The sequence below is a fragment of the Lolium perenne genome, chromosome 4, assembly GCF_019359855.2.
Source record: "Lolium perenne isolate Kyuss_39 chromosome 4, Kyuss_2.0, whole genome shotgun sequence".
NCBI lineage: Eukaryota > Viridiplantae > Streptophyta > Magnoliopsida > Poales > Poaceae > Lolium > Lolium perenne.
Window position 1 is genome coordinate 34416189 of NC_067247.2, and position 10398 is coordinate 34426586.

The following is a 10398-nucleotide window of genomic DNA, read 5'->3' on the forward strand; positions in this document are numbered from 1 at the left end:
TTTGAGATATTAGTATTGTTAAAATACTTTGCTACCAAATATAGCCCAAGCTGTCAAAGGAATCAAGTGGGCAAAAAATCGTTGTCGGTGGTAATAGTTACATGAGTCACTGAAATGTAATGTCTCCTACTGTGACAGGGAAACAATTACTGAACACAAATTTAATCTTATGTACCATTTACAGTTTTACAGTACTGTGAGTTCTTGACTCCCTAACAGTGATATAGATCTACTTGAAGAAAGTCAGAGGATGTCGGCAAGATTAGACTAACCACTGTAAGAACTCCGTCTGAAATGGGCCTCGACACAGGGCACAAACGGGCCAGGGCTTATTACTTCCATGCATCCAAAAGAATGCACCGACAGGTACTGAAATTTCACCAAAATGTTTCAGGCATGTATGCCACACCCAGTAAAAACGGACACATAACGAAATCGGATTAAGATTTCCGATACTGAACTCAAATTCCACTAGATCTTTGACTTACTTGTCCAGTTCAACCAACGGCATACACGGGATGTGATCTTGTTTTGTCATCGAGGAAGCATCGGTGCTCGAGCTCGAGGAGGTTTAGATGTGAGGAAACAAGAACGGATTAATGGGGATTAGTACTGTACTTTAGATTGCAAGGCAATCCATCCATCGCTTGCAAACCAAACTATATTTACTTGATCTAGGTTGACGCCAGGCCCCGCGCGCGGGCGAGCGGCCTAGGAATCAGTAAAACCTGTCGAGCGTTGCTGCTTCACCAAGCATTGATCAGAGTTGGTATGTGGCCCGAGCTCAAGGCTATAGCTGAAGTACGAGAGGCAAGTGCAAGATATATTTTACTGTTTCCATGGCTCCATGCATAGCAAAGGCCTAGAGCAGTATAGATTAGTCGACGCTCCTACTGCACGATCGATCGAGCTAGCCATGTATCTATTACTTTATAGTTCGATTGTTCTTCCTTTCGTGGCTAAGATAGGACAAAACCCATGCACCTTGTTAAATTCCACGCATAACCAGTGGAGCATGGCATAAAAAGAGAGCGCCATCTACTTTTTTGCTACTCCCTCCAATCCAAATTAGTTGATTCCATTTTATATAGATACAGATGTATCTAGTTAACAAATGCATCTAGGTACATCCATATTTAGACAAAGTGGAATCAACTAATTTGGACCGGAGGAAGTACTTCGGTATAGAACGGATTTGAAGCATGAATGAATTCAATAACAATAATTCCTGGGATGATGATTTGGTGATTACCGATTTCAAGTAGAGGTCTCTAAATGTTTTCCCGATGAACTTAAGTGGAGTGGGTCACGCAGAGGCTTACACTAGTGCAGGTTAGAAGATAATTAATCGGCTGGACAATGGGCGGACATGGCACTATAACACAGAGTGAAATTCGGCAAGTCCTACGACTAGAATATTGTTCATTGATAGTACTCCCTTCTATGACTTTGCCTGATGTAGATTGAAATGAGGGAGCATTAAACTAGACATGAATCCATGGTATGTGTAAATAATATCGAGTCTACGGCAATTATGGTCTAGCCTCATGCTTTGTTAGACATAAATCTTGTCTTTGTAATATTTAAGAGCTAAAGAATTAGCACACACTTATTCCATTATTAGAATAAAACATTGTTGGCCTTACAACACCACAGGGGCGGATCCAGGATTTGAGTATAGGGGGGGCCGGGCGACGAACACATTGACAATAAAATGGATACATCGCGAAAAATCAGCAATCTTATAAGTATTTGTGGATATCTAACTGTTTTCTTCCAAGCAATCTCGATAAGATCGATTTCCATTGTAAAAGGAAACAACAGGCCGGTCAGCATCCATGTGCTACAACATACAAACGCAAAAGAGACACCGCCTACTGCTAGTGTTTTGATAGAAGTCTGACATAAATTTACAAAACATTTCTACTGGTTTGAATAACTACTAATGGGTGGTGTCTTTCTCTTCATGCCAAGCAAATCCACCAGTACAAAATAACGGAACCAAACTAGCATATAGTAATTACTGGATTTAGTAATTAAACTAGAACATGATTTATAGTAATACAGCAATACCTTGGCGTAATCAGGCTAGGAATTAGGGCTTGGCGGCGGCAGATCCTAGTGGTCGTCGACAGTTCATATAGATGGCTCGAATCCTGTGCGGCCGTATCCTCGCGCAGCCGCGGCGATGCTCAACCAGGAAATCGTGTGCGGCAGCCGGCTGGGCAGCCGGCGAGGAGGAGATATAGATGAGATCGTGTAGAGGAAACCGATCCTATCAGGAATACGCGCATTAAGCCATCGATTCTGCTTTGCCAGGCCAGTACGCACGTTATTGTGGCCTTTGGCCATTGACTAGTAATTGTTTTGGGCTGGGCTGGATTAGTAATTTAGGACTAAACCTTGTGCTAATGGTCTGAGTATTAAGACTAATGAAAGTATACAAATAGTGGCCCCTGTTACATGTCGTTGGGGGTGGCCAAAGCATAGGGGGGGCCTGGCCACCGCTCGCCCCCCCTTGGATCCGCCTCTGCAACACCATACACATTTATGTGCATTTAATACAAAATTTAAAATTGTAACACGTCATATATTAAAAACATATTAAAGTAAAACTAAAATATAATATAGGAGTTCATCTGCTAACACATTTGTTAATTTAATCCAAACTTGGCAACATATCTCACTAACCACTAAATATGTCTTAATTATTTGGCCTAATCTTCAACCAACATAATGAATGGGAAACATCTAATTGCGGCAACTTTTTCCAAGATAGCGTGCACGCTCATTGTTGCCAAATTATTGGTCTGTCAATCCATTGGAGTTGTTTCAACCAAAGTTTAGACATGATGAAACCAAATAAATATAATTTATATTAAACTTCCATACATTTTATAAATTAGTGTATCATTATAAAATTTAGCAAGATTTATTAATTAATTAATTTTTCAACTAACAACATATTGTCTTTGTTAAATATTTGTTTCGGTGTTATATGGTATACATTTGTAATGTATATCATGGAATAATACATCTGTGTTGTGCTAAGTTTAAACTTTAGTTTGTCACCTGACTCATTTTTAAGTTACTTTCTACAACTTAATAAACTATATAGTGTGTGTTTGTTAATCTATACCTAATAATAAAGGGAGAAGTGTTTCCGTGGTTTGGTCCGTCGTATGCGCTTTCGTCCGTCCGTTGTACGCTTTCTTATGAATCACGTCTAGCTAGCCAGCCTTCATACGACGTGCAGCTGACCGGAACGAGTGCACGCGCCCGGAACTTACTAGCTCGATGGTGCAGATGTTTCCTATATTGTCAAAAGGAACTGGGGTGGCTGGTTTGTTGTTCTTTTTTTTTGCGGGGGGGTGGGGGGGCTGGTTTGTTGTTCGGCTGCTCTAACGTGCGAATTGTAACGATCAGAGTCGATCTGTATCCTTTTCGTGCTTGACTCGATCGAAATCTTTTCGACGCCAACATGGTTCTCTCCGTGCTGACCCGCCTCTTGCGCGTTCGAAGTGACGCATTGTGGTTTTGCTCGAGCGTGCACTCTCTTGCTACTCTTGCTACTAATGCTGACAGCCTGAATGCCTGATACTTTGTTTTGTATTGCACTCTGCCCCTATCCCTCTCTCTTGCTGTTTGATCTGGATCCCAGAGGGGGCAGAATTTTGTTCACAAAGAAAAGAGCATATTGATCATAGAAAGTTCTCAGCAATATAATAGTTCATGTACAAGATGATCTATCTTTTTGTTGGTGACCTTAGATTTTGAGTAGAGGAAAGGAAAAGGATCACAAGGAGACTGTTGTTATGTTGGACTCAAGAGAATCACGGGTGAAGAATTATAATCACACGAGGTGACAGATCTCTAATGACATCACAGAGTAAATATAGGTTAGTTAGTCTTTCAAATTGCATAGGTTATGAGAGGCTAAGGAAACTTCTGATAATTGTATTTATCATGGTATCTATTATTAGAACAATGAAGTTATACACTACTGAATAATGGAGATGACATATGATTTTTTTATAGAACATGCGAGATATGAAGGTACATTTCTTAACACGCCAATATGTCTCTTACAACTTACTGAACTTTTTTCATCTACATCATTCTCCATAACAGCCAACTATGATGCATATGGTGCATTTTTTCCCCTTGGTACCTAATTCAGCCTATGTATATTATATGAGTAATCAACACATTACATGAAAAGCTAGCTAGCTTATGTGTACAGTTGTATATGTTGGCATTGTTTTGAATTGCATGTTTTTATACCGCAAATTTAATGGAATGACATATTTTAACATGTTGTATTCGCAAAGACTTGAATTTGTTGCAGATCATAAGCTTTGTGAAATGGAGGATGAGACCTTGAGCTGCTACATCGAAAACATACATACGTCATTTTTTATTAATTTATTAATTTGTTGCAGATCATGAGTATGTAAGAACAGCCTATTACTTTGGTGTAGACACTTTGATTTGATCACAAGGTGTAAAATACATGCTATAGCCGTAATTTGTTGTTATGCTTGACATCATTGCAATTTTCACTATTACACAATCTAAGTTGTCACTGATTTGTACCATTACATGTTTCAAATTCATGTTCTATAATTTTCACTATTGCACGGTACAAAAGATATGTTATTTTTTATTCCATTGACGTAAAAATTTAAACATTTAATTTTTGTTCTTTTGATTTAATTAATGTGCCACTGTAGCAACACACGGTCTCTGTGCTTGCTCTTCCGCAGCAACGCGCGGGCATTGTCCTAGTATCTTTAAAGATCATGAGAGAGATCACAAAAGTGTATGACAACTTCTAGTGTATGATTAGTTATGCATATTCGTAGGAACTTCTTGTATAAATTGAACCATTGTCGTTGGTTCTTGCTTGTATGTTCATGCTCAATTTTGTCTTGCAAGTCATAGTGGGAATGTGGGATAAATCATGAGTCAACCATGTGTGCAAGCTCTCTCATCTGTATGAGAATAGCATCGCTTGTAGTAATCAATGACAAAAAATCGAAATTGTGCGGATTCAACTAACTTTGCTTATATAAGATTTTATTCATTTTATATGCTCACTATTATTGTGGTAGTTGTCATCCAGTTTATAAAAATCACTCCTGCCAGCTTTCAAATAAAAGTCCACGCATGAAATAAAAAATGAAAAATAGTTAACTTATATTGGAGTTCATTATGGATGATATTTGTAAGAGATTGACAGGAATTATAACTAGGATCATCGTCGTCGATCGCGTTGTTTTGTTCCTACATGCTACACACAATTGGTTTGTAGTGTAAATTTGCTCTTGCAAACAGTGGCAAAGCTAGAGCACATTGTTATTGGGTTCAGCTCTATTGCTTATGGTATAATCTATCATTAAAATTCAACCACGATACTAATATATTGAAGATTTGGCAAAAATCATTGGGTTCATTTGCACCCAATCTTTCTACACCAGCTCCGCCACTGCTTGCAAAACAAGCCTAGTTGATATCCAATGGGACAAGACCAGTAAACACCAGCACCTCCTCTAACCTAGCCGCCGCCTCCTCCTCTCCCGCCCCCCTCCCGGGCGGCGGCGGAGGATCTACCCGCCCCGCCCGAGCAGCCGCCCCCGGATCGCCGTACCTCAGCCGCCGCTGCTGCCGGCCCCGGCCTTGGCCTTGGCCCCGGCTTCGGCCCCGGCCCGGCCACAGCCCCGGCCCCGGCCACGGCGGTGGTGGCGGCGCCCCTTCCGTCGAACGACGAGGGGGAGGAGAGGGTTTCCACAGTGGCGTTCCATGGGAGGTGATAAAGCGCCGGTGGAGGAAGCCGGGTGGCACGGCTACTTGGCCGGGGCCTGATGCTCTCCGTCGGTAGCCATGGAGGATTCGGTGGAGCGGTGGCGGCCTCCGTCCCCGGTGACGGTTCAGCGGTGGTACGCATGATCCGCGCCGCCGTCTTCTTCCCTGGTGATCCGGCAGGAGGGACTGGCGGCGTGGGGGCTGCTGGTCTTGCTTTGTTTTTGGTGGCGGTCCTCGGGTTTCTCGCAAGCGAAGATGAAGATCTACCGGAGGTCAGTTTGCTTTGATCTGGCTGGAGAGATGAGTTCCGGAAAGCTCCGCTGGCGAATGGAACAGTGCATATTTTGCCTGCAGTTTGCTGGATCGGGTGGTATTCGGTCGCGCGCACCCATGTTTTTATTCCGACCATTTGGTTCCGGAGGGAGCGCCGCGAAGCTATATTCTGTGTTGACATCTGGTGACTTTTTGGTCCATGATAAAGTCAGAAGAAGGAATATCATGAAGGCCGGATTGGTGGACTGACTAAAGGAGGTTCGAGTCAACGTGATATTGAGGGATCTGCTTGGCGTTCCGGGCTTGCAGCAGTGGTATGCACAGGGGAAGTTCGGAGTCTTACCTCTCAGGGTGAAAACCCAAGGTCTGGCCTTAACTGGTTGTGCCTGGCAATGTTCTTGTTGGAGGCATTGTTTTGAGAGTGGGGACTATCTTCAGGGAGAAATCCTAAGACATTTGGTCGGGCGACGACGGCGCTGGTGCACTGTTTCCTTCTTGGAGGCGTCGCTTTTGGAGAGTCTGTACTTCAGGTGTTGTCACGGTGGTGATTGTATTGCTGTTGCTAGGTCTAGAAGGCTATAGCGGGACTTTTATTTCTTAGATTTTTTTTTTTTTTGGCTGTGTGCATCCGTACTTCCATTAGGGTGGGGCGTTGTTGCAAAGGCTGGGTGTAATTGATATCTTTTGATATTAATATATTCCCTTTATCGAAAAAAGTTGATATCCAATGTGAGCTTGATGGAGCAGAAAAAAAAGGCATCGAAGTCTAAGTTTCCACATACCACGAGCAGTATAGCAGAAGCAAAAAAAAACAAACAAGGGATGGCAGATCCCAGGTGACAGCGGCGCGCCTGCGTGCATGCAGTGCAATCACCATCTCATTACGAGCTAGGCTACGCTACGATAACTAGGAGAGGAAAGACGCGAGGCCAGGCAGTATCCATGCACGCGTCTAGGGTAGCTGGGCTTAGGTTAGGTACGGTGGAGCTCGATCCCTTTCTGCGCAGCCACAGAACGTAGGGGCTACCTGGGCCTGGCTGCGCGCAGGCGGCTGTACTACTCGCAGTACGCACGAAAACTTACGCAGCTGCGCGCAGAGGCGGCAGGGATCCCTTTCGATCGATCACCCATGCGCCATCCAAAGGTCGCCTGCGTGTGCGTGCTCGTCAGTCACTCGCGCGTCAGTCGCTTGTACGGGATAAGGGTGGCAGCATATGCATTAGTTATCGGCCGTCAGATAATGCTCCTCCCTTCACTCTCCAGGGATACTCTGCGCCGACGGCACGCCGTTCACTTCACCGCCGTCCATTGCGACCCAGCCATCCATCTCTCTTCATCTGAAGGCTCAACATGTCTCAAGGTCACCGACGCGAGCACACGGAAGTTGTAGTTTACCAATCGGAACGAGTCTGTTCAAGAACATGGAGGAGCTACAACAGAACTGTAGATGCAAGATGGAGAAGATGAGATTGATCAAGCAAGAGGAGGGTGCTCACTGCTGAGGGAGAAGAGATCCCGTCGCCTCGGCCTCGGGGTCGGTGAAGAAGAGAAGGTACCAAGGGAGGCGGCGTGTCAGCCGGCGCGAAAGCCCACGCGAGATAGACGAGAAGCCACGGCGTCCGTATTCAACGGGGCTAGGCGCAAGTTCCCAGGTCCGCTGGCCCAAAGAGCCCACCTGTGGCGCTCGTGCTGCAGCATCTGAGAATTCATTTCTGGTGTACATCAAACTATTCCATAATCAGGAAAATCCTGTAGTGAGAAGTACTCCTGGGAGCATCTGTTTTCCTTAATTGGAATTTTCAAATATTGATTACAGGGCCTGAAAATGCAGAACGCCAAGTAAATATAAACGGGGGGAGTAAGTTGATATTGGAAGAGAAAGTACACCTCCATCTTTGTACTTTTAATTGATAGCTTGATCGTTGGGTCTTAAGCATGAGACCTCTTGTTTTGATGCGAAATTAAATTTGTGCACCAACCAATTCAACAAAAAAGTCCAAACAAAGGAGAAAGATGGACAGGATATTTCAAATACCTAGGGCACACCAGCCGGTTTCGTTGCCGGTGCTTACTTTGATCATGCCACTATTGTTGCCTTTATTCGTTTTTATTCGTGGCTTTCGCTCTTCCTTGGTTCCCTATGTTTGGTATTAGGGCATCTCCAACGGGGCAACGCAACGGACCTTGAGCGACCGTTTGCATACGGGCCAAAAATGCGCCTGGAACACGCTCCAGCGGGACAACTTTGCGTCGCTCCGCTGGAGGAGGATCTAGACGCATTTCCGGTCACGGCGGACGAAAACGGTCGCTCAGCATCCGTTTGCATCGCGCCGCTGGAGATGCCCGGGCATCTCCAACGGGGCGACCCATCCCGCGCCCGCGCGTTCGGATGGATCGAACCGGACAAAAAACGCGGCCCAACGCACGGACCCATCCCAAAAACGGATGGTCGTGGCGTCCGGGACGACCCAAACCCGGCCCAAATCTGGGAAGAGTTTGCGTGGCTGCGAACGCGGAAGGCTGGTCGCTCGCGTCCTCCCCTTGTCCGCCCCTGGCCCGCATGTCTGTCTCCCAAAACAGAAACCCGTAGCACACATCTCCCGCCGCTCCGCCGCCAGCCAAGGACCGACGATTTGGGAGCGGCGTTGACGCCGGCGACAGTCATCGAGACGCCGGCAAGCGGGACGGAAGCATAGGTCGCGGCCCCGCGCTGCTTTCGCCGCGTCGTAGCAGAGTCGGAGGACGCCGTCGTCGTCGCTGTTGTCCTCTCACCGTCGCGAGACCTCCCGCCGTTCGCAGGTGCGCCATTGCCGCCGGAGGTGAGCTCTCCTGGACCGTGTTTCCAGACCGCAAGTCGGCTGACACGGCCATGGCCTGCAGGTCCCTACGGACACATTGGATGGCCTCCGCCTGGGAGGTGTTCGATGAAATGGGCGTACTAAAATTTGGACCTTTTCATCTGTAGATCATGGTGGACAGTGACGACTACTTCTTCAAGAACTTCATCGACACGTCGTCAGACGAGGAGTCCGACGACGAATTTTTCACGGAGGCTGCGCTGATCATCCACGAGCACATTGTCTCGCAGATCCCCGTGCACTGGGGGTCCTTGCTGGGGCGCGCGGCCGCATTGGACCGCAAAAGAGAACGCGGCCGCGACCAGCTCTTCACCGACTACTTCCAACCCAAGGCATTGTTCACGCCGACCATGTTTCACCGGCGTTTTCGGATGTCCAGGCCGTTGTTCCGCCGGATAATGGATGGCGTCAAGCACTACGACGACTACTTCTGCGCGAAAGTGGATGCAATTGGCAAGGTAGGCCTCTCTTTATACCAGAAATGCACGGCAGCGATTAGGATGCTCGCATATGGCGTTGCCGGTGATTTCGTAGATGAGTACACGCGCATGAGTGAGTCTACTGGCTTGGAAGCGATGTACAGGTTGTGCAGAGCAGTGATCAGTTCGTTCGGAGAACAGTACCTCCGGCAACCTAATGCAGAGGACACAGCTCGTCTGTTGTCAATCAACGCTTTCAGGGGTTTTCCTGGGATGGTTGGCAGCATAGACTGCATGCACTGGGAGTGGAAGAACTGCCCCTTTGGTTGGCAGGGGCGTACAAAGGCCATTCTGAGGGGTGCACAGTCATTCTTGAAGCTGTTGCTTGATACGTCTCCGACGTATCGATAATTTCTTATGTTCCATGCCACATTATTGATGTTATCTACATGTTTTATGCACACTTTATGTCATATTCGTGCATTTTCTGGAACTAACCTATTAACAAGATGCCGAAGTGCCAGTTGTTGTTTTCTGCTGTTTTTGGTTTCAGAAATCCTAGTAAGGAAATATTCTCGGAATTGGACGAAATCAAAGCCCAGGGGCCTATTTTCTCACGAAGCTTCCAGAAGTCCGAAGGAGAGACGAAGAGGGGCCACGGAGGGGCCACACTATAGGGCGGCGCGGCCCCCCCCCCTTGGCCGCGCGGCCCTGTGGTGTGGGGCCCCCGTGCCGCCTCTTGACCTGCCCTTCCGCCTACAAATAGCCTCCGTGACGAAACCCCCAGTACCGAGAGCCACGATACGGAAAACCTTCCAGAGACACCGCCGCCGCCGATCCCATCTCGGGGGATCCAGGAGATCGCCTCCGGCACCCTGCCGGAGAGGGGAATCATCTCCCGGAGGACTCTACGCCGCCATGGTCGCCTCCGGTGTGATGTGTGAGTAGTCTACCCCTGGACTATGGGTCCATAGCAGTAGCTAGATGGTTGTCTTCTCCCCATTGTGCTATCATTGTCGGATCTTGTGAGCTACCTAACATGA